Source organism: Erinaceus europaeus, chromosome 6 (genome assembly GCF_950295315.1).
Source record: "Erinaceus europaeus chromosome 6, mEriEur2.1, whole genome shotgun sequence".
In the NCBI taxonomy this organism is placed as follows: Eukaryota; Metazoa; Chordata; class Mammalia; order Eulipotyphla; family Erinaceidae; genus Erinaceus; species Erinaceus europaeus.
This window is the reverse complement of record NC_080167.1, coordinates 77,666,073-77,689,468: the sequence shown is the minus strand read 5'-3', so window position 1 is coordinate 77,689,468 and position 23,396 is coordinate 77,666,073. Positions and strand designations below refer to the sequence as shown.

Here is a 23,396-nt window from a genome sequence, read left to right as displayed (position 1 = left end):
TCCAATAACAAACAAAAAAAAAAGATACATAGATTGCTTTATGGAAAACTGGGAATTGTTATGCAAGTACATACATAACTTTTTTATTCATAAAAGAGAATGAGAGCATCATTATGGTACATGCAATGCCAGGAATCAAACTCAGGACCAGAAGGTGGCTCAGGGGGTAAAGCACATGCTTTACGTAGCATGTGGCTGGGGGTCTGATCCTGGACACCGCAAGTGAACACCACAGGCAGGCAATGGGAGGGACTCCGTGCATAGAGGAGCAGTGCTTTGCATGTCTCCCTCTCTTAAAGGATACAGAATGGAGACTGGCGGGGAGGCTTCTCAGCTGTCCCATGCAGCTGCAAGGTTCTGGGTGGGATTGATCCCCAGGCACAATATTTGAGAAAAAATTTTTAAAAGTCTTTGTATTACTTAAAAGATGTACAGTTAAGAGAACAATATTACCATGATTTTTTTCAAAAAAGCCAATCTGCAGCCCTGGAGGCTGGCACAATGGTTGGAGCTTTGGACTCAAGCATGAGGTCCTGAATTCTACCACCAGCATCACATGTCACAGACTGATGCTACAGTGTTTTCTCTCTCTATCTCTTTCTCTTTCTCCTCCCTTTCTCCCTCACTAATAAATCTTTTAAAAGAGCTCCAGCATATGTAGAAAAAGGGTTCAGACAGACCTAGGATCCAACACATGCAAATCCTGACCTCTTACCACTGAACCACCTCCCAGCTTGCATTAACTGGTTCTTTAAAAGATTTTAATTATTTATATGTGTACATATATTTTATAAACTTTTTTTTGAAAAAATATGGTACACTTCATGAATTTGTGTGTAATCCTTGAGCAGGGGCCATGCTAATCTTCTCTGTATCATGCCAATTTCAGTATATGTACTACCAAAGCTAGGGCTATATTATAATCTTATTTAAAAAGTGTTAAGAGATGGAGACAGTTGGAGTCGGGTGGTGGCACAGCGGGTTAAGCGCACATGGCGCAAAGCTCAAGGACCGGAGGAAAGGTCGCGGTTGGTGGTTCGAGCTCCTTGCTCCCCACCTACCGGGGAGTCCCTTTACAGGTGGTGAAGCAGGTCTGCAGGTGTCTGTCTTTCTCTCCCCCTCTGTCTTCCCCTCCTCTCTCCCTTTCTCTCTGTCCTATCCAACAACAACGACATTAATAACCACAACAATGTTAAGCAACCAGGGAAACCAAAAGGAAAAATAAATAAAAATTAAAATAGAGTGGAAAAGAATAGAAAAGAAAAAAAAAGAAAGGGAGACAATGAGACCTTGGTGACAACAACAACAAAAAAATAAAATAACCTATTTATACTCTAGAATTGCAAAATGGCTAGGGCAGTGGATCTGTAGGCATTAAGTCCTGAATTCAATCCCCAGCATTGCATGTGCCATAGTCATGCTCTGCTTCTCTTTTTGGTATTAATAAGTAACATTTTTTTCCTTTTTTTTAATTTCCTTTTTTTTTTTAAACCACAGTTCCTGTCCGGTTCCTACCCAGCTCCAAGATTGGCTCCTGCCTGGCTCTGCCCAGCTCCTATTGCAGCTCCCACCTGCCAGTGCCCTGGCCGCCCTGTTGTGCACAGGCGGACTGCAGTCCCCCCAGGACTATCCTTGCAGACACAAGAGCCCCAGGCGCCCCCCGCCCACCCCCCATGGCACAAGGAGCCCAGCCAGGCCCAGGCCTCCTGAAAGGGGTAGGGGGTGAGGGGGCGCTGGGAGTGGCCTCCCTGGACCAGCAGTTTGCAAAGTGCCAGACCCTCATCCCAGACCCAACCCGCAGCCTGGCAAATGGCTCAACAGGGGTTCCAGCCAGCCAGCATGGGGCACAGCTCTGAAATGCATGTCTCTTCGAGAGAGACAGAGGCAGAGAAAACACTCCAGCTCTAGAAGTGTGAGGAGACCCCCCAACCTGGACCCACACCCCGCGCCCAGGCCTTCACCTTAGTCTGGGAGCCCGGCTCGCCATGTTGCCCCAGGCCAAACTCCAGGTTCAGGATTCCAAACAGCAGTCCCCCTAGGACCTCGTCGTGGGCCACACCGAGGAAGGACAGCGGACGCACATTACGATGGGCGGGCACGTGGAAAGTTCTCTGGCCCTGGCCACTCCCGAAGCCAAGGCAGGCTGGTGGGTTCCACCCGGGTCCCCTCCTGCCGGGGCGGTTGGGGTGGGCGGGAGGCTCACTGCCCGGCCTCGAGCTGCCTGGGCGGGTCCTCACCCTCAGGGCGCTCGGAGCCGCAGGCATGGACATGCTGGGCGAGGCCCTGGGACCCCAGGACCCCTCTCCTGGCTGGAAGGAAAGGGAAGGCCGGCTGCCCAGACTCTCTGACGGGGTCCCTGTGCTTGCGCTCCTGGAAGCCGAAAACAGCAGGATCTGGGGCACGCAGCCACCCTTCCAGGGTGTCCCTGCCCGGGGTGTGGGGTCTGGGGTCTCGCGCACACCTCCCCCGGGTGCGCCCCTGCCGGGGGTGCGCATGGCCCTTATCCGGGGACTGCCCCGCTCAAGGCCGCTGGATCCTAGGGGTTGGGGGGGGCGCAGCCACCTCTTCGGGGTGTGCCTGGCCCGGGGTAAGGGGTCCAGCGGCGCTGGCGCCTCTGTGGCTGTACCCCGACTTCGCCCCTCCCCCCACCCAGCACCTTCCTGGGCGGGCGCGACACCTGAGCCTTCCAGGACGGGTGGCACCGGGGGCCACTTACTTGGAATTGGAGGAATGGCAGTAGATGGGCCGAGCACGATGGACATGGCCGCTGCTGTCCAGCACAGCACCGTCAAGACTCCCCAGCAGTACTTCCACGCCGGGAGCCTCCGCACAGTCGTGGCCTGGCGCTCAAGTCTCAGACCCTGGCCCCAGCGCTGGGGCCTATGGGTGCGATGCAACTCAACGCAATGCGGCGTGGGGGTGACGTGACGCGACGCGACGCTAAGCAATGCAGCGTGGGGGCGACGGGGCCTCAGGGCGAGGGCCGCAGGGCTCCATGGCGCTGAGCTGGACGCAGCTGGGACAAAGAGAAGAAGAGAAGAAGGGAAGACAGGGGGAGAGAAAGATAGACACACCTGCAGACCTGCTTCACCTACTGTGAGGCCAGGCCCCTGCAGGTGGGGAGCTGGGGGCTCGAACCAGGATCCTTACGCTGTGCGACCTGCGATAAACCCGCTGCGCCACCTCCGAACTCCCTTTTTTTTAATGTTTTATTTATAAAAAGGAAACATTGAGTAAACCATAGGATAAGAGGGGTACAACTTCCAACAACGACAACAACAATAATAACTACAACAATAAATCAACAAGGGCAACAAAAGGGAATAAATAAAATAAAATATTTTTTAAAAAAAGAGGGGTACAACTCCACACAATTCCCACCACCAGAACTCTGTATCCCATCCCCTCCCCTGATAGCTTTCTTGTTTTTTAACCCTGGGAGTATGGACCCAAGGTCATTGTGGGATGCAGAAGACGGAAGGTCTGGCTTCTGCAATTGCTTCCCCGCTGAACATGGGCGTTGACTGGTTGATCCATACTCCCAGCCTGTCTCTCCCTTGTCCTAGTGGGCAAGGGCTCTGGGGAAGCAGAGCTCCAGGACACATTGGTGGTGTTGTCTGTCCAGGGAAGTCTGGTCAGCATTATGCTAGCATCTGGAACCTGGTGGTTGAAAAGAGTTAATATACAAAGCCGAACAAATTGTTGACCAATCATGGACCTAAGCTGGAATAGAACAGATATAGTGTTGAGGGGATTCTTAAGAAATTCTTTAATAATTTTAAAATAGGAACAGGTGGTGGTGATCTCAGTTGAGCATGCACATAACCATGACTAAGAACCCAGGTTCAAGGCCCCAGTGCCTACCTGCTAGGGGGTGGGGTTAAGCTTGACAAGCAAGCAGAGCTGTACTTGTCTTTCTCTCTCTCCATTATCTCCCTTCCTTGTATGAATTGCCTTGTTCTATCAAATCAAAATTTAATTGTAAATACAAATTCCTTAAAAATAATCTAAGCGAAGTCAGGAGGTAGCACAGTGGGTTAAGTACACCGGCTCTCAAACTACAGAGGGTTTCCTTCACAGGCAGTGAAGCAGGTCTGCAGGTGTCTATCTTTCTCTCCCCCTCTCTGTTTTCTCCTCCTCTCTCCATTTCTCTCTGTCCTATCCAACTACAAGGACATCAATAACAACAATAATAACTACAACAATAAAATAACAAGGGCAACAAAAGGGAAAATAAATATTTTAAAAATTTAAAAATATTTTTATTATCTTTATTTATTGCATAGTAACAGCAGAAATCAAAAGGGAAAGGGGAAGTAAAGAGGGAGAAGAGAGAGAGAGAGAGAGAGAGAGAGAGAGAGAGAGAGAGACCTGCAGCACTGCTTCACCATTCACAAAGATTTTCCTCTGCAGGTGTGGTGGGGACTCAAATCCAAAATAAATTTTAAGAATCTAACTCAACTCATTTTGTGTTGATGGTGTTAGGGTTTCGAGACAGACTTAAGTTTGAATAAAATCTAGAGACAGGATGTAAAGTTCAAAATCTCAGAGCCAGAAAAAGAAATAGGGCTTTGCCTAGACCCATCCCTGCTACCTGCACGATGAGACTGCGTGAGAGGAGGACAAAGCAGTAGGAATATAATGTCCCTTTGGAATATATATCCCTTGGAATATAATATCCCTTTGGAATATATATCCCTTTGGAATATAACATTTTAAAAATAGGCCTACTAGCTATCTTCAAAACAGAGACCCCAAATCTTCATCTGCAATATTCCAGCCTTTAGGTTCATGATGGGTCAACAATTTGTTTGGCTTTATATGTCAACTCTTTTTTTAGCCACCAGGTTTCAGATGCTACCAAGATGCCTACTGGACTTCCCTGGACAGAAGACTCCACCAATGTGTCCTGGAGCCCCACTTCTCCAGAACTCTGCCCCACTAGGGAAAGAGAAAGACAGACTGAGAATATGGATCCACCTGTAAACACCCATGTTCAGCATGGAAGCAGTTACAGAAGCCAGACCTTCTACCTCTGCACACCATAATGTCCCTGAGTCCATACTCCCAGAGGGTTAAAGAATAGGAAAGCCATTGGGAGGGGATGGGATACTGAGTTCAGGTGGTGGGAATTATACCCCTCTTATCCTATGGCCTTGTCAATGTTTCCATTTTATAAATAAACCTTTTAAAAAGAATAGCATATATAGATAGTTGTATGCAAAAAAATCAGTGGAAGCTTCTTTAAAAGCAAAAAAAATAGGGGCAGGTGGTGGTGCACCTGGTTAAGTGCATACATCATAGTGCACAAGGACCTGGGTTCAAGCCCCTGGCCCCCTACCTGCAGGGGGAAAACTTCACAAGTGGTGAAATATAGCTACAGGTGTCTCTATCTCTTTCCCTTTCTATATGTTCCTCCCTTATCAATTTCTCTTTCTATCTAATCAATCAGTCAATCCAGACATAGATAATTAAAAAAAAAGAGGCATCACATGCAGAAAAACTCCCCTCTCCCTCTAAGCTGAGGGGAGACATTTTCAGAGTTTCTTCTGGCCTAAACAAAGTGCTGGGTGAAGATTTTGCCTCTTATTTTGTATTTCCTCTCACCTCTAAAGGAATGCAAATGGGACAGTGGGGTAGGTGGGGGTGCACTGGGTTTAGTGCACATAGTATAAAAGCACAAAGACCCATGCAAGGATCTTGGTTGGAGGCCCTGGCTCCTCACCTGCAGAGGGACACTTCACAAGCAGAGAAACAGGTCTCTATCCCTCTCTATATACCCCCTCCCCTCTCAGTTTCTCTCTGTCTTAGCCAAAATAAATAAGTAAATGAATCAATAAATATATGGCTGCCAGCACCAGTGGATTCATAGTGCTGGCCCTGAAACCTGGTGATAAGCCCAAAAGCAAGAAAGAAAGAAAGAAAGAAAGAAAGGAAAAATAAACAAAGAAAGAAAAGCCAAGAGAAAAAAGGGGGGAGTCAGGCAGTGGTATACTTGGTTAAACACACAACAATGCACAGGGACATGGATTCAAGCCCCTGATCCTCACTGCAGGAGGAAAGCTTCAAAAGTGACTAAGCAGGGCTGCAAGTGTCTCTGTCTCTCCCTCCCTCTCTCTCCCCCTTCCATCACATCTCAAGTTCTGGCTGTCTCTATCCAATAAATAAATATAGTTTAAAAAGAAAAGAAAATTAAAGAAAGGAAAAAGTTAAGCTACTAAAAACAGGCTTTCCAGAAGCAGTTTGTTTCCACTCATGTGCTCTGTAACAGGGGACCTCAAAAAAGAGCTTTCTTATTTCAAATGCCAATTTTATGTAGACTTCTGTCATGTAAATTAATTTTCTATTATTATCTTTATTTATTTAATGGATAGAAACAGCCATAAATTCAGAGGGAAGGTAGGTGATAGGGAGAGAGACAGAGACACCTGCAACACGGCTTCACCACTCAAAAAGTTTTCCCCTTGCAGATGGGGGCCAGGGGCTTGAACTTGGATCCTTGTGCACTGTAACATGTGTGCTCAACCAGGTGTACCACAATCAGGACCCCAGGACTATTTAAAATAGTATCTTGCCAAAAGCAGTTAGCAGTCACACTCCAAGGAGACTGTTCTAGCATCAGGAAACACTTGTAAACACCCCAGCCCCCCACACACACATGCACAGACAGGCTCCAGGGGGCAGAGGGAGCCAGTCTGACCTGGGAGTGAAGTGGGCAGGGCATACATGTGCCCTGGATCCTTCCACCTCAGTGGGCCCCCTCCCCTCCTCTTTCAACCTTCTCAGTTCAGATGACAGATTTACAAGCAAGATAAAGGGACCAAGCCAAGAAGGAAAGGAAGATAATCGAATATTACCAGGGATTGGGCTGTAACACAGTGGGTTAAGCACAGGTGGTGCAAAGCACAAGGATCAGCCTAAGGATACCGGCTAGAGCCCCCAAATTTGATTCCTTAATAAACCAACCCCCCGAATTCCTTAATAAACCAGGCCCCCAAATTTGATTCCTTAATAAACCAGGCCCCAAAATTTGATTCCTTAATAAATCAAAGATACATTAAGCACATTCAGTAATATTACCTTAATATCATGGACTTCATATCCTACCCTGTGGTCAGTGACACTATTCTGGGTGAAATTGTAGGTCTGGATTCTTTCTGACTAGGTGCTTGTTCCAACCTGTGCAGAGATAGAAAGGAATTCACATTTTAATATAATTACTATCTTTACTACAATGGAAAAGGCACCGCAAATTCTTTTCTAAGGATTTCTATTTCTGAACGTCAGGCACATACAATTGACAAAGAGCAAAAGTGGAAGGAATTTAATTGTTTAAGACTCTTGTTATCTCAGGTTTACTTATGGAGTAAGAGTGTTTCTTTTTCTCTTTTTTTTTCTACCTGAACTACAAATCCACTGCTCCTGCAGGCCATCACTCCTCCCCCGCCGCCTTTTGTTGTTCTTTTTGTTTATCATTGTTGCTGGATAGGACAGAGAAATTGAGGGTGGGGGGGGAGACAATGAGTGGGAGAGAAAGACAGACACCTGCAGACCTGCTTCACCACTTGTGAAGTGACATCCCTGCAGGTGGGAAGCTCAAACTGGGATCCCAACCCCTATCCTTGAGCTTTGTGCCATGTGCGCTTAACCTGCTCGCTGCACTACCACCCAGCACCCAATAGTGCTTCTTCAGTAGTTCCAATTCCAATCAAAGCCAAATTATCAGTGGTACTGGGAGGAAGAGGTAGAGTGGATAAAGTATAGGTTTCTCAGGCATGAGGTCCCAAGTTCAATCCCTGGTGCCACATATACCAGAGTAATGTGCAGATTCTCCCTGCTCCTCTCTCTCTCATTAATGAATAAATAAGATCTTTAGAACAAAAGAAAAGTATCTCTGAAGATGGGTAGGTTGCACCATGGAAGAACTTAGAGCTTCTAAATTTTAGGTCCTGAGTCCAATCCCAAGCACTGCATATGCTAGAGTGCTGCTTCTGTGCCCCTCTACCACCTTTTGTAATTCATTAAATTAAAATAAATAAAAAACTATATTTTACCCTCATCAGTCCGTTCTCCAGCAAGTTTACTAATGTGTTAACTCAAATTTTTTCCTCAAGCTATTTCTATTCAGGATTTGTATCATAACTGTCTAAAGAGAAAATTGGTTTAAAGGTCATTTTTATGAAATTTTTTATGGAAATTAAGATACTTTCAAGTTTTAAAATGAAACATATTATTACAAAAATTTATTACAAATCCCTATAGGTTCAGAAATAAATATCTCTGCCAAAACCATACTGCAAAGTGCAAGGACCAGTGGAAGGATCCTGGTTCTGGCCCCAGCTCCCCGGACCTGCAGGAAAGGTACTTCACAAGCAGTGAAGCAGGTCTGCAGGTATCTGTCTTTCTCTCCCCCTCTGTCTTCCCCTGCTATCTCCATTTCTCTCTGTCCTATCCAACAACAACAACATCAATAACTACAACAATGTTAAACAAGGGCAACTAAAAAGGGAAAATAAATTAATTCATTTAAAAACACCATACTACTGATAGAGTCTAAGGTCGAGGGTCATGAAAGGGTTTTCCCCCCACTTCATTTTCTCTATTTCCTAGATTTTGAATTACATATGTATGTAGTTTTATTCAAATGTATAAGTTCTACTAAAGTGTATGTATCATTTAAATAAGCAAAGTATGTATACTCTTGTTCTCTTCAGATTGTATAAATCTTTTGCCTCTTAAGTGAGCAAAGTATCATAATATTTTAAATTATAAAAAAGTAAAGGCTGCCGGGAGTCGGGCTGTAGCGCAGCAGGTTAAGCGCAGGTGGCGCAAAGCACAAGGACCGGCATAAGGATCCCGGTTCGAACCCCGCCTCCCCACCTGCAGGGGAGTCGCTTCACAGGCGGTGAAGCAGATCTGCAGGTGTCTATCTCTCCTCCTCTCTCCATTTCTCTCTGTCCTATCCAACAACGACAACAACAATAATAAATACAACAATAAAACAACAATGGCAACAAAAGGGAATAAATAAAATAAATATAAAAAAATAAAAATAAATGCTGCCACTGTCTGGGAGATTGTGCAGTGGATAAAGCTTTGGGGTTCTTAGGTGTGAGGTCTCAAGATTGATCTCCGGCATCAGATGTGTCAGAGTGATGCTGCGGTTCTCCTTCTTCCTCTCCCCTATCTCTCTCATTAATAAATAAATCTTTACAAACAAAAGTAAAACCTGAATTGGGTTGAAAGAGAATTTTGGAGTTGGAAGCCCAAAATAGCCATGTTTTTGAGTTATTTGCAGTAAACCTTGTAGCATTTTAGGAAAAGTGGGCTGCATAACAGTAAGCATTATAATAACTGTCACAAGTCACTTTGATTTAGATATCTTAGTTTTCCCTACTTTTGGCCTTTCCACTTTCCCTACGCTTGTTTTAGCCTGCCGTAGTGTAAGTGACAGTGAAAATAATATATTTATCCCTTGCCTGCGATGGTCTCAGATTGCAGAGGAGCATCAGTAGGTAGACTTGAAGATAGGAATTTGCATTTAAAAACCACTACTTCTTAGAAAACCCCTTCTGGCACACACACAGAGAGCCTAAACATTCAAGTTATTTCTTATTCACAGCGGAGTATATTTTCTATATGTCCTGAGATTTTTACTTGGTCAAGAATAATGAAAAAACATTTTTAATATAAAGAAACCTTTTAAAAAGTTTTTTTTTTCTTTTTGCTTGGTAAGAAAGAAAGAAATGGAGATGGAAAGGGGAGATAGAGTGGCAAAAGAAAGTGAGACACATTAAGATACTGTTTCACTGCTTGTGAAGCTTCCACCTGCAAGTGGGGATCAGGGGCTTGAACCTTGGTCCTCTCACACTATAACATGTGCACTCACAAAGTGACCTTTACAAAAAGATGAATATATTGATGTATTTTAGTACGCCAGAGTTTCATACTTACACCAGAGTTTCATACTTACATAATTCTACTGTTGTCACCAGTTGTTTTCTCCTTTTAAATTTAATAATGAAAAAATGGGGTCCAGGAGGTGGTGTAACCAGTGGAGTGCACATGTTGAACTAAGGTTCAAGCCCAAGATACAACCAGCTGAGGAGAAGCTTCACAAGTGGTGAGGTAGCACTGCAGGTGTCTCTCTTTGTCTCCCCTTCTAGATCTTCTGTTCCCTCTCAATTTCTATCCAGGAAATAATAAATGAATAAAATATACAGGGGGCCAGCAGTGGTGCATCTGGTTAAGCACACAAATTACAGTGCATAAGGAACCAGGTTCAAGCCCTTGGTCCTAAGCTGCAGGGGGTAGGGGAAGCTTCACAAGTGGTAAAGCAAGGCTGTAGGTGGTTCTCTGTCTCTCTCCTGTTCTATCTCCCCCTCCCCTCCCTATTTCTCTGTCTCTGTCCAATAATAACTAAATATATTAATATATATAAATGAAAATTGACTTTAAAATTTTTAAAAAATGAAATAGAAAAAGTGGGAGAAAGAGCATGTGAGAAACATCACAGTACCTGCCATCATGCCTGGTGCTCCCATGTTGTGTTAGGGCTCAACACCAGGTCTGCAAGCATGGTGATGTGATGTGCACTCTACTGGGGGAGCAAGCTCTGGACCCCTTCGTTTATTTATTTTTATGGATAGAGCACCACTCAGAACTTCTGTATGCTGGGGATCAATCTTGGGGCCTTATGCATGTGCAGTATGCAATTTACCAATAAGCTACCTCTCAGTTCAATGCTTATGATTTTGAGATAGAGACCTAAGCATAGATCTACCATCCACTGAACTTGGCTTGCTGTGTCTGTGTTGCTGTTCAGTGGTGCCAGGAATCAATCCGAGGGACTCCCATATGTAAGGCATGTGCAGAATGACTCTTCGAACAGTTGTTAAGTTATTCTACTAAATAAATCTTATCTGCAGTGTCCTGACAGGTGGTGCAGTGAATAAGACATTGGACTCTCAAGCATGAAGTTCTGAGTTTAATCTCTGGCATTCCATAGGTCAGTGACAGTGATGCTCTAGTTCTTCCCTCACACCTTCTCATTAATAAATAAATCATTTTTTTCCTTTCCATTTTGTTGCCCTTGTTGTTTTAGCATTATTATGGTTATTATTATTGTTATTGATGTCATTGTGGATAGGACAGACAGAAATCGAGAGAGGAGGGGAAGATAGAGGGTGAGAGAAAGATAAGACATCTGCAAACCTGATTCACCAATTATGAAGAGACAACCTGCAGGTGGGGAGCCACGAACTCAACCCAGGTTCCTTGCACCAATCCTTGTGATTTGCACCACCTGCACTCAACCTCCTGCACTACCACCTGACCCCCACCTTTCTTTTTTTCTTTTATTTAAATGTACATATATATATATATATATATATATATATATATATTACCTGCATTCTTCTGGTATTTTGCTTTCGACACGTCTTTCTCTATAATCTTCTGGTAAAGCCTATCTCGAAGAACATGCAGAGCGATTTCTTTGTTTTTTTTATCTGGGAGCATCCTTGCTGGCATTCAACTACAAGCCCTGGAAAATTACCAAGACCAAAGACAGATGGGAGTTCCCACAAGGCAAACAAAACAGAACCAAGATATTTACGTCAAGCAAACATGAATCAGGAAATTACTACAAAAGGTTAAGAACATTTTAGATTTAACAGGCTTTAGAAATGATACCTAAGGGAGCCAGAAGGTAGCACAGTGGGATAAGCCCACATGGCACAAAGAGCAAGGACCTTTTAGGATCCTGGTTCAAGCCCCCTGCTCCCCAGCTGCAGTGGAGTCACTTCACAGGTAGTAAAGCAGGTCTGCAGGTGTCTCTCTGTCTCTATTCCTCTCTATCTCCCCCTTCTCTCTCAATTTCTCTTTGTCGCTATCCAATAACAACAAAAAAAAAGAAAGAAAAATGATACATAGATTGCTATATGGAAAACTGGAAATTGTTCTGCAAATACAAACTATTGTATTTAATGTGGAATGTAAAACATTAATTCCCCAATAAAGAAATTAAAAAGAAAAAGAGAGAAAGAAAGGAAGAAATGATACCTAGCTTAAGATGTAATAACTGTTGACTCACCTGTAAAGAAGGAAGCTTCACAGGCGGTTAAGCAGTGCTGTTGGTGTCTTTCTCTCTACCTCCCCCTACGATCTCAGTTTCTCTGTCTTTATTCAATAAACAAGTAAAGTAAAATAAATCTTGAAAAAATACTTGTAAATGGTTGCTCTGATACTGATATCTTGAGGTGTTTCCTATATGAAGGCTGAATGTAGCAACACCTATTGATGAGGATGATTCTTTCTCCAAGTTCTGCCTCCCAATCCCACCCCAGCACATTCATTTACTTTCAAAGATCAACATACAGCAGGGTATTGTGACCCAAATGTAGATACACACGTTGTCTGTCTCAAGGAGAACTAAGTCAGCTTGACCCACTTCAATCATCAATACAGAGATGTTGAAAATAACATGTTTATATAGAGAGACCAATGCAAAGAAGCTACCCAGTGTCTTAAAAAAATTATAGTGACTGTTCTTTCCTTTGCCTTGGTTCTAAATTTGTTGAATTTGGATTTTAAATGGGCCTGGCCTACTGTTGAGTCCAGTTACCCGCCTAAATCTAGGCGCAGGTTGTCTGTTTCTTAAAAAGAAAACATAGCATAGCATGTGGCTGGGGGTCTGATCCTCCACACTGCAAGTGAAAACACAGGCAGGCAATGGGCGGGACTCCTTGCATAGAGGAGCAGTGCTTTGCATGTCTCCCTCTCTTAAAGGATACAGAATGGAGACTGGCAGGGAGGCCTCTCAGCTGTCCCATGCAGGTGCAAGGTTCTGGGTGGGATTGATCCCCAGGCACAATATTTGAGAAAAAAATTTAAAAAGACTTTGTATTATTTAAAATATGTACAGTTAAGAGAACAATATTACCATGATTTTATTCAAAAAAGCCAATCTGCAGTCCTGGAGGCTGGCAGAGTGGTTGGAGTTTTGGACTCAAGCATGAGGTCCTGAATTCTACCTCCAGCATCACATGTTCCAGACTGATGCTATAGTGTTTTTCCCCTCTCTCTCTCTCTCTCTCTCTCTCTCTCTCTCTCTCTCCTCCCTTTCTCCCTCACTGATTAATAAATCTTTTAAAAGAGCTTCAGCATATGTAGAACCAGAGTTCAGACAGACCTGGGATCCCACACATACAAATCCAGATCTCTTGCCACTGAACCGCCTCCCAGGTTGCATTAACTGGCTCTTTAAAAGATTATAATTATTTATATGTGTGTACATATATTTTATAATCCTTTTTTTGAAAAAATATGGTATGCCTCATGAATCTGTGTGTAATCCTTGAGCAGGGGCCATGCTAATCTTCTATGTATCATGCCAATTTTAGTATATGTACTACCGAAGCTAGGACTATATTATAATCTTATTTAAAAAGTGTTAAGAGATGGAGACAGTTGGAGTCAGGCAGTGGCACAGCAGGTTAAGCGCACATGGCGCAAAGCTCATGGACCAGAGGAAAGATCGCAGTTCTAGCCCCTGGCTCCCCACCTGCCCGGGAGTCCCTTCACAGGTGGTGAAGCAGGTCTGCAGGTGTCTGTCTTTCTCTCCCCCTCTATGTCTTCCCCTCTTCTCTCCATTTCTCTCTGTCCTATCCAACAACAACGACATTAATCACCACACAATGTTAAGCAACAAGGGCAACAAAATGGAAAAATAAATAAAAATAAAAAAGAGTGGAAAAGAATAGACAAGAAAAAAAAAGAAAGGGAGACAATGAGACCTTGGTGACAACAACAACAACAAAAATAAAATAACCTATTTATACTTTAGAATTGCAGAATGGCTAGGGCAATGGCTCTGTACGAACTAAGTCCTGAATTCATTCCCCAGATTTGCATGTGCCATATTCATGCTCTGCTTCTCTTTTTTGTATTAATAAATAACATTTTTCCTTTTTTTAATTTCCTTTTTTTAATTTCATTTTTTTTAAAAAAAACCGCGGTTCCTGCACGGTTCCTACCCAGCTCCAAGATCGGCTGCTGCCTGGCTCTGTGGGGCTCCTAGTGCAGCTCCCACCTGCCAGCATCCTGGCTGCCCCATTGTGTGAGTAGGAAGACTGCAGTCTCCCCAGGACTGTCCCCACAGACACAAGAACCCCAGGCGACCCCTGCCCACCCCCCACCACACAAGGAGCCCTGCCAGGCCCAGGCCACCAGGACAAGGGGGGTTGGGGGTGGGTGTTGGCAGTACCCTCCAGGACCAGCAGGTTGCAAAGTGCCAGACCTTCAGCCCAGACCCAATCCACAGCCCGGGCCCAGGGCTCAACAAGGGTTGGAGCCAGCTGGCTTGGGGCACCCCTCTGAAATGCATGTTTCTTCTGAGAGAGACAGAGGCAGAGAAAACACTCCAGTTCTAGTAGTGCGAGGAGACCCCCAACCTGGACCCGCACCCCGTGCCCCAGCCTCCTTCACCCTAATTTGGGAGCTTGGCTCGCCATGTTTCCCCAGACCAAACTCAAAGTTCAGGATTCCAAACAGCCGTCCCCCGAGGACCTCGTCGTGGGCCACACCGAGAGGAAGGACAGCGGGTGCACATTTCGGGTGGGCGGACACACGGAAAGTTTTCTGGACCTGGCTGCCCCTGAAGCCAGGTCGGTGGGTTCCGGGGTCCCCTCCTGCCAGGGCATTTGGGGTGGGCGGGAGGCGCACTGCCTGGACTCCAGCTGCACTGGCGGGTCCTCACCCTCGGGGCACTTGGAGCCACCAGCACTGACACGCTGGGTGAGACCCAGGGACCTAGGACCCCTCTCCCGGCAGGAAGGAAAGGGAAGGCCGGCTGCCCAGAGTCTCCGGCGGGGTCCCTACGCTCGCGCTCATGGAAGCCAAAAGCAGCACGATCTGGGGGCTCACAGCCACCCTTCCAGGGTGTCCCTGCCAGGGGTGCAGGGTCTGGGGGCTCGTGGACACCTCCCCTGGGTGCGCCCCTGCCTGCGGGGGGTGCGCATGGCTCCATCTCGGGGAGCGCCCTGCTCAAGGCCGCTGGGTGCTGGAGGTTTGGGGGGGGGTGCGCAGCCACCTCTAAGGGGTGCGCCTGTCCTGGGGTACTGGGTCCGGGGGTGCTGGCCCCTCTGCGGCTGTACCCCGACTTCGCCCCTCACCCCACCCAGCAACTTCCCAGGTAGGCACAACAACCCAGCCTTCAAGGGCACAGGAACCAGGGGCCACTTACTTGCAATTGGAGGAATCTCACTAGATGGGCTCCAGCACTATGGACCTGGCCACTGGCTGCTGTCTGGCACAGCACCTTGGGGAGTCCCCAGCAGTACTTTCACACGGGGACTCCGCACAGTTCTTGCTTGGCGCTCAGGGCGCAGGGCCCAGGCCCCAGCACTGGGGCCTATGGGTGCGACACAACTCGGCATGGCTCAATGCTGCCTGGGGGTGATGTGATGCTATGCTACTCAATGTGACAGGGGGCGACAGGGTCTCAGGGCCCGGGCCTCAGGGCTCCATGGTGCTGCTGTGGATGCAGCTGGGACAAAGGGAAGAAGAGAAGAATGGAAGACAGGGTGAGAGAAAGATAGACACCTGCAGACCTGCTTCACTGCCTATCTTTCTCTCCCCCTCTGTCTTCCCCTCCTCTCTCCATTTTTCTCTGTCCTATCCAACTACAAGGACATCAATAACAACAATAATAACTACAACAATAAAACAACAAGGGTAACAAAAGGGAAATAAATATTTTAAAAATTAAAAATAAAAATATTTTTATTATCTTTGTTTATTGGATAGTAACAGAAGAAATCAAAAAGGAAATGGGAAGTAAAGAGGGAGAAGAGAGAGAGAGAGAAAGAGAGAAACCTGCAGCACTGCTTCACCATTCACAAAGATTTTCCTCTGCAGGTGTGGTGGGGACTCAAATCCAAAATAAATTTTAAGAATCTAACTCAACTCATTTTGTGTTGATGGTGTTAGGGTTTAGAGACAGACTTAAGTTTGAATAAAATCTAGAGACAGGATGTAAAGTTCAAAATCTCAGAGCCAGAAAAAGAAATAGGGCTTTGCCCAGACCCATCCCTGCTACCTGCACGATGAGACTGCGTGAGAGGAGGACAAAGCAGTAGGAATATAATATCCCTTTGGAATATATATCCCTTGGAATATAATATCCCTTTGGAATATATATCCCTTTGGAATACAACTAAAATAGGCCTACCAAGGAGGTGACTATAACTTAATTTGGGTTAAAAATAGAGTAGAAAAAAAGGAAAAAATTTTTTCTTTTAAATTATTATTCCCAAAGCGAACCTCCTCCCCCTCACCCCCCCCCATAACCAATCCAGGGGGACCACCTCCTAGCAGGCTCCTCTGCTGAGCTTCTTTCTTTAACAAGATTCCTGTCCCACCAAGGAGTACCATTCATTCTAAGTCTATTCCCTTCTGAAACCTCTGGCCTTTTTTCTTTCTAAGTAGCCACCCCTCCCCCACATAGATAATTAAATAATAAAAAATAAACAAATAAAAAACTCTTTCCTTTAACTGCTCTTTTATTACTGTTCTTTTTCTTGTATTTTTATTTTTTCTCTCTCTCTCTCTTTTTTTTTTTGTGGCTTCCAAAGCCACAGACCCCATCCCCTACATCACCAAACAGTGTGCTTTCACTGGATTCACTGATACACGTTTGGGAATTATTTTTGGGATGAAATCTGACTCAGAGTGGACTCTCACTATGAGTATCTCTCACTATGAGTATCTCTGATCAACTTCCCTTCCTCCTTTAGCTACCCCTAGAATATACAGTGGATAATAGATTTGTATAATTGTCTATTCCAGCTATCCTTGTCTAGTCCTGAGGTTTTTTTAATTATTATTTTTCTTCTTCTTTCTTAACAATCAGCTACCTCTGCTCACGAGGTTTGAGGTAATCTGGGACAGGGTGTTTTTTTTACCCTGCTCTATTTTATTATTAATATTATGTAAAGGCATATATCTCCCCCCCCTTTAGGTTGATCAGAATTAACTCTTAGGGTATCTTTCATTGCTAGGGTAATGGGCATCTTATCTATTGTGAGAGGAACTTGTCTCATTACTCCTACCTCCTCTACAGACTCTCGCCTTCCTCCTCCTAGCTAATTAAAAAAATTAAATTAAAAATAAAGTAATCAAAAAAAACTTTCCTTCCACTGCTCTTTAATTACAGCTCTTTTTTATCTTTTCTCTTTTCTCTCTCTTGTTTCTTTTTTTATCTTGTCATGAACTTCTTCCTTCCTTCTTCTTTGCCTTTATGAATTTGTGAATTATTTTGGGGAATAAATCTGACTCAGAGTGGACTCTCTATGTATCTATCTCTGCTCTAGTTCCCTTTCCCCTCTTGTTACCCCTAGAATATACAGTGGATAGTAGATTTGCATAACTGTCTATTCTTGCTATCCCTTTTTTTTTACTCTTTCTTCTTCACTGGGATTTGGTTACTATTTTTTCACAGACTGGAGATATTGTTTGGCTAACTGGTAGTGATTAAACTGCTTCAATACTTGCTACAGTTGCTATTGTAATTCCTGAGGTTGGTGAGTGCAATTGTCATAAAGGTATTTAGTACAGTGTTAATTGTACTGAAGACACAACAAAAGAGGAATAACAGAGCATAAAAAAAGAAACACATTAAAAATGGGTAGATCAAAAACAAATAAAACTGCTGCTCCAATGAATGAAGACAAGAGCCCAGAAGAAACTACAAATCAGCCAGAAGTAACCATAGATAAGAAAAGGATACAAGCAATAATAAACTTATTAATGACAGAAATGAAAACAACTTTGGAGGAAAGGAATGGCACTATTCAGAAAACAAGTTGAGACCCCCAAGGAAAATACTGATTATATTGAGGCAATTAGAGAACTGAAACCTCAAATAGCTCTAATGAAGAAAAAAGCTGAGGCACGGGAAAGCAGACTAACAGAAGCAGAAAACAGAATTAGTCAGAGGATAAGTTAGAGAAAACTAAAAAAGAGGTGAAAGAGCTCAAAAAGAGACTGAGAGACACTGGAAACAACAACAGAGACATATGGGATGATCTCAAAAGAAGTAACATTCGTTTAATTGGCCTGCCAGAGGAAGAAAGAGAGGAAGGGGAAGCAAACATTCTAGAGGAAATAATAGAAGAAAACTTCCCAGACCTGAATAACAGAAAGGACATCGAGATTCAAGAGGCCCAGAGAGTTCCAAACAGATACAACCCAGACCTGAAGACACTAAGACACATCATAGTCACTATGAGAATAAGTAAGGATAAACAAAGGATCCTAAAGGCTGCAAGAGAGAAACAAAAAGTCACATACAGGGGAAATGCCATAAGATTATCTGCAGACTTCTCCAATCAAACTCTAAAAGCCAGAAGAGAATGGCAAGATATCTATCGAGCCCTGAATGAAAAAGGGTTTCAACCAAGGATAATATATCCTGCTAGACTTTCATTCAAACTAGATGGAGGGATCAAAACCTTCTTAGACAAACAACAGTTAAAGGAGGCAACCATCACCAAGCCGGCCCTGAAAGAGGTTCTAAAAGACCTCTTATAAACAAGAACATCACTATAAATACTTGCAATATATCAGAGCAAACAAAAATTTTTATTTGAACAATGGCACTACAATACATTAAATCCATAATATCAATAAATGTCAATGGTTTAAACTCACCCATCAAAAGGCACAGAGTGGGGGATGGATCAGAAAGCATAACCCAACCATATGCTGCTAGCAAGAATCACATCTGTCACAACAAGATAAACACAGACTTAAAGTGAAAGGATGGAAAACTATCATACAAGCTAACGGACTACAAAAAAGGGCAGGAACTGCCATTCTCATCTCAGACACTATAGATTTTAGGTTAAAAAAAGTAACAAAAGATAGGCAAGGACATTACATAATGATTAGAGGATCAATCAGCCAAGAAGACATAACAATTATTAACATCTATGTACCCAGTGAGGGGCCATCTAAATATGTCAAGTGCTTACTGAAAGAATTTCAATAATACATCAATAATAATACAGTAATAGTGGGAAACTTCAATACACCACTCTCACACTTAGACAGATCAACAAAGCAGAGAACCAACAAAGATACAAGAGAATTGAATGAAGAGATAGACAGACTAGACCTCTTGGACATTTTCAGAGTCCTTCACCCCAAAAAACTGGCATACACCTTCTTTTCAAATCCACATAATACATACTCAAGGATAGACCACGTATTAGGCCACAAAGACAGGATCAATAAATTCAAGAGCATCAAAATCATGCCACGTATCTTTCAGACCACAGTGGAGTAAAACTAACATTTAACAACAAACCGAAGATTATTAAAAGTCACAGAAGTTGGAAACTAAACAACATTCTCCTTAAAACTTTCAGGAAACAGTTAGTACCCATACTTCTTAAGCTTTTCCATAAGATTGAAGAAACAGGTATACTCCCTTCCACCTTCTATGAAGCCAACATCACCCTGATACCAAAAGCTGATAGGGACAGAACAAAAAAGGAAAACTACAGGCCAATATCTCTGATGAACATAGATGCCAAAATATTAAACAAGATCTTTGCTAAAATTTGCTAATGAGCTGAACTTGGATGGGAAAGGATGGGAAATTGAAAACCATAGTAAATATTAAAAAGAAATGTTTCTGAGTGGAGCCAGACATGTTCATTCCTACTAGAACCTGGTTTAAAAATGACAAGCTGAGAGCGGACCCCAGAGAGCCCTGAGCAGCCCCAGCGCCACCGCCTCCTAGTTACCATCACACCCTGGGAGGAGCTGCAGCTGCAGCAGCTGGCCCCAGTCACCATCATGGCAACCATGAGCAGAGTGGCCTAGACCCAGCAGCCGCAGGCTGCCCCCGCCCTCAGCACCACTGACACCACGCCTGGTGCCACGGGTAGTGGCACAGGGAGCGGCTGCCCAGGCAGCCTCATATCGGTGGCGCCTGCTGGCAGGGACAAGAAGATCAAGGCAATGAAGGTTATGGGAACAGTAAAATGGTCAATGTAAGGAGCAGATATGGTTTCAACAACAGGAATGAGCTGAAGACCTTAAGTGCTTGCTTTTTGCCCCTTGACCAGATAACCAGAACTATCTGCATTATCTATGCAGCAAGGGGGTTTTTATTATTTTTACCTAAAGATGTCTCTTTTTGGTAATGTCAAACGTGTTTTTTTTTTTTAAAAAAAAAAAGGCCTGGTTTTTCTCAATACACCTTTAAAGGTTTTTAAATTGTTTCATATCTGGTCAAGTTGAGATTTTTAAGAACCTCATTTTGAATTTGTAATAAAAGTTTACAACTTGATTTTTTTCAAAAAAAAAAAAGGCAACAAGCTGTAAGCATCTGTTAATAAAGGTCTTAAATAAAAAAAAAAATGACAAGCCATCTTCTGTTTCCCAAGGAGAAGACTGCAAAAGAGACCTTGGTTTTACATTTTTACTAAATTTGCCATATAAACATTTAATTATATATGATTGAATTAATTTAAAAATCTACTTTAATCTTAAATATGCTAAGTATAGAAACTAAAAATCATGTATTAATAATCACACTATGAATCCCAAAGTATGTGTTTTCACATTTATTGAAAATATTTTATTAAAGATGTCCAGAGGGGAGTCAGCACCATAGCAGTCTAGCAAAAACCAAACAATGCATACATAACATTCCTGACTTCCATTGATGCTACAAAACAATAGCAATTAAAAAGTTATAGCACTGTAACAAAACCAATTTATAGACCAACAAAACAAAATTGAAATTCCATAAATAAACCCCTATGTGTGTACTAATAAAGGACTAAAACCTTTTCAGTGGGGGAAAAGAAGGCCTCTTCAATAGCTGATATTGGGTAGTCAATTGCAGAAAAATGAATCTGCACCAGCCTTTAACACCATATGCCAAATTAACTCAAAATGGACCAAAGACCTTGTTGTTAGAACTGAGACTAACAAATATAGAGAAGAAAACATTGGTGAAACACATCCACAATTTAACATCAGGCTCTATATGGAGACTCATCACACTATGGGTAAGCAAAACTAAAATAAGGTTAAATTACTGGGACTATATCAAATTTAACAGCTTCTTCACATTAAAAGAAAACTTCACACACACATACACACACACACACACACACACACACACACACACACAAAGGTAACCCGGAAATTGGGAGAAGATACCTGGATGTCACAAAACTGACAAGAGACTGATCACAAATGACAATAAATCAATCATATGACTCAACAATAACAACAAAACAACTAAACCCATTATTAAATCACTAATAAAAATAGGGAAAAAAATAAGCAATGTTCCTCCCTCACCAAGTGTATAGAGAACATGTTTTCTTTAGTATTTTTGTTAAGCTAGCTAAGCTAAACTCTTTTCTAAATATACTACAGAATGAATGTGGAGCTTCAGAAAGTTACTAAGAAGGTAGCTAGCAGATAGTGTGCTTCTGTGTTTTTACAGATTTTTTTCTCTTGCTTTCTTTAAATTAGTGATTTAATAATGATTAAGAAGATTGTGGGATAAGAGGAGTACAATCCCATACAATTCCAGTCACCAGAGTTCCCTATACACTCCCCTCCACTGGAAGGTTCCCTAATCCTTATCCCTCTGGGAGAATGGACAAAAGATTTCTTCTTTTTGCCTCCAGGCTTATAGCTGGGGCTTGGTGCCTGCACTACAGTCCACTGCTCCTGGAGGTCATTATTTCCCATTCTTTTGTCCTAGTTGTTACTGCTGTGGTTATTGTTGCCATTGCTATTGCTGTTGGATAGGACAGAGAGAAACAGAGAGGACAGGAAGACAGAGACTGAAAAGGAGAGCAACACCTACAGTCCTGCTTCACCACTTGTGAAGTGACCCCCTCCCACAGGTGGGGAGCCAGGGGTTCCAACCAGGATCCTTAGGCCAGTCTTTGCGCCTTGTACTGTGTACACATAATCCACTGCACTACCGCCAGGCCCTGAATTTGCTTTATATTTATATAAATCTTATATATATATACATATATGTATAACACTTGTTAATTATTTACAAGATGCCTTCAAATTCTTCTATTAAATTTTTATTTATTCATTTATCCTTTTGTTGCCCTTGTTGTTTCAAGTTCTTAATAATAACTGACCCTATTAATAATATTCTCAAATGTGTACAAAGAGAGGAAAGGCTACGTAACTAAGAAAGACTACTAACCTCAGTCCAGAAACATTTTTTTCATTCTGGGACTATATCAATTCACATCTAGACCATCCCCAAACAGCAGTGTTGTTTCCTCTGATGTCTGCACATTGGCTTCCATATAGTGTCTACAAGGATATGTACACTGAATTGTTACTGTTTACCTGTTTGCTACAGATTTAAAGATTCTTTTAACTTGTTTTTAAAAAATATTTATTCCCTTTTGTTGCCCTTGTTTAATTGTTGTAGTTACTATTGTTGTTGTTATTGTTGCCCTTGTTGGATAGGACAGAGAAATAGAGAGAGGAGGGAAAGACAGTGAGGGGAGAGAAAGATAGACACCTGCAGACCTATTTCAAACCCCGTGAAGCAACTCCACTGTAGGTGGGGAGTTGGGGGCTCAAACCGGGATCCTTAGGCCAGTCCTTGTGCTTTGTGCCATGTGTGCTAAACCCACTGGGCTACCGCCCAACTCCAAGATTCTTTAAATGTGCTTTTTAAAAATATGTATGTTTTTTATTTTCCCTTTTTTGCCCTGGTTCATTTTTATTGTTGCAGTTATTACTGTAATTATTGATGTCGTCATTGTTAAAAAGGACAGAGAGAAATGGACAGAGGAGGGGAAGACAGCGGGGGTGGGGATAAAGATAGACACCTCCAGACCTGCTTCACCAGGTGAAGGACTCCCCTGCAGGTGGGGAACCTGGGGCTCGAACAGGGATCCTTAGGCCAGTCCTTGTGCTTCGTGCCACCTGCGTTTAACCTGCTGCACTACCGCCCAGCTCCTCCAGATTCCTTTAACTTTTTTCTCTCAACATCATTGTTTATTTATTTATTTATTTTTTTACGTTCTGTGTTTTGTTTTCCTCACCAGGGTTATTTCTGGGTATTGGTGCCTGCACAAGGAATCTATCATATTTTACATATTAATTTGCTTTTGTTACAAAAGGCTTGGTTATAAAATCCTGCGCCTGGTAGTGCCTCAATTAGCAACCACCCCTAAGAAAGCCTGGCGCGCTAGCTGGCACTTGGAGAGCAGGGCATCAGCCACCCCCTGCTGGCGCACGCATTTCCCCCACCCCAGCAGCTGCAGCCGAGGCCACCCTACACCAGCGACCCCACACCTCTCCTTTCCCGCGGGTCCCAGAGA

General features: G+C 43.4%; 2 non-coding genes across 2 annotated transcripts; both read right to left on the bottom strand.

Annotated features, from left to right (window-relative positions):
* Positions 1–806: 806 nt before the first annotated feature.
* LOC132539136 (U6 spliceosomal RNA) lies at positions 807–913 on the bottom strand. Its single transcript, XR_009550442.1, has one exon. It is a non-coding gene; the product is annotated as a U6 spliceosomal RNA (small nuclear RNA).
* A 12,407-nt stretch (positions 914–13,320) lies between these two features.
* On the bottom strand, positions 13,321–13,427 carry LOC132539137 (U6 spliceosomal RNA). Its single transcript, XR_009550443.1, has one exon. It is a non-coding gene; the product is annotated as a U6 spliceosomal RNA (small nuclear RNA).
* Between the last annotated feature and the right edge of the window lie 9,969 nt (positions 13,428–23,396).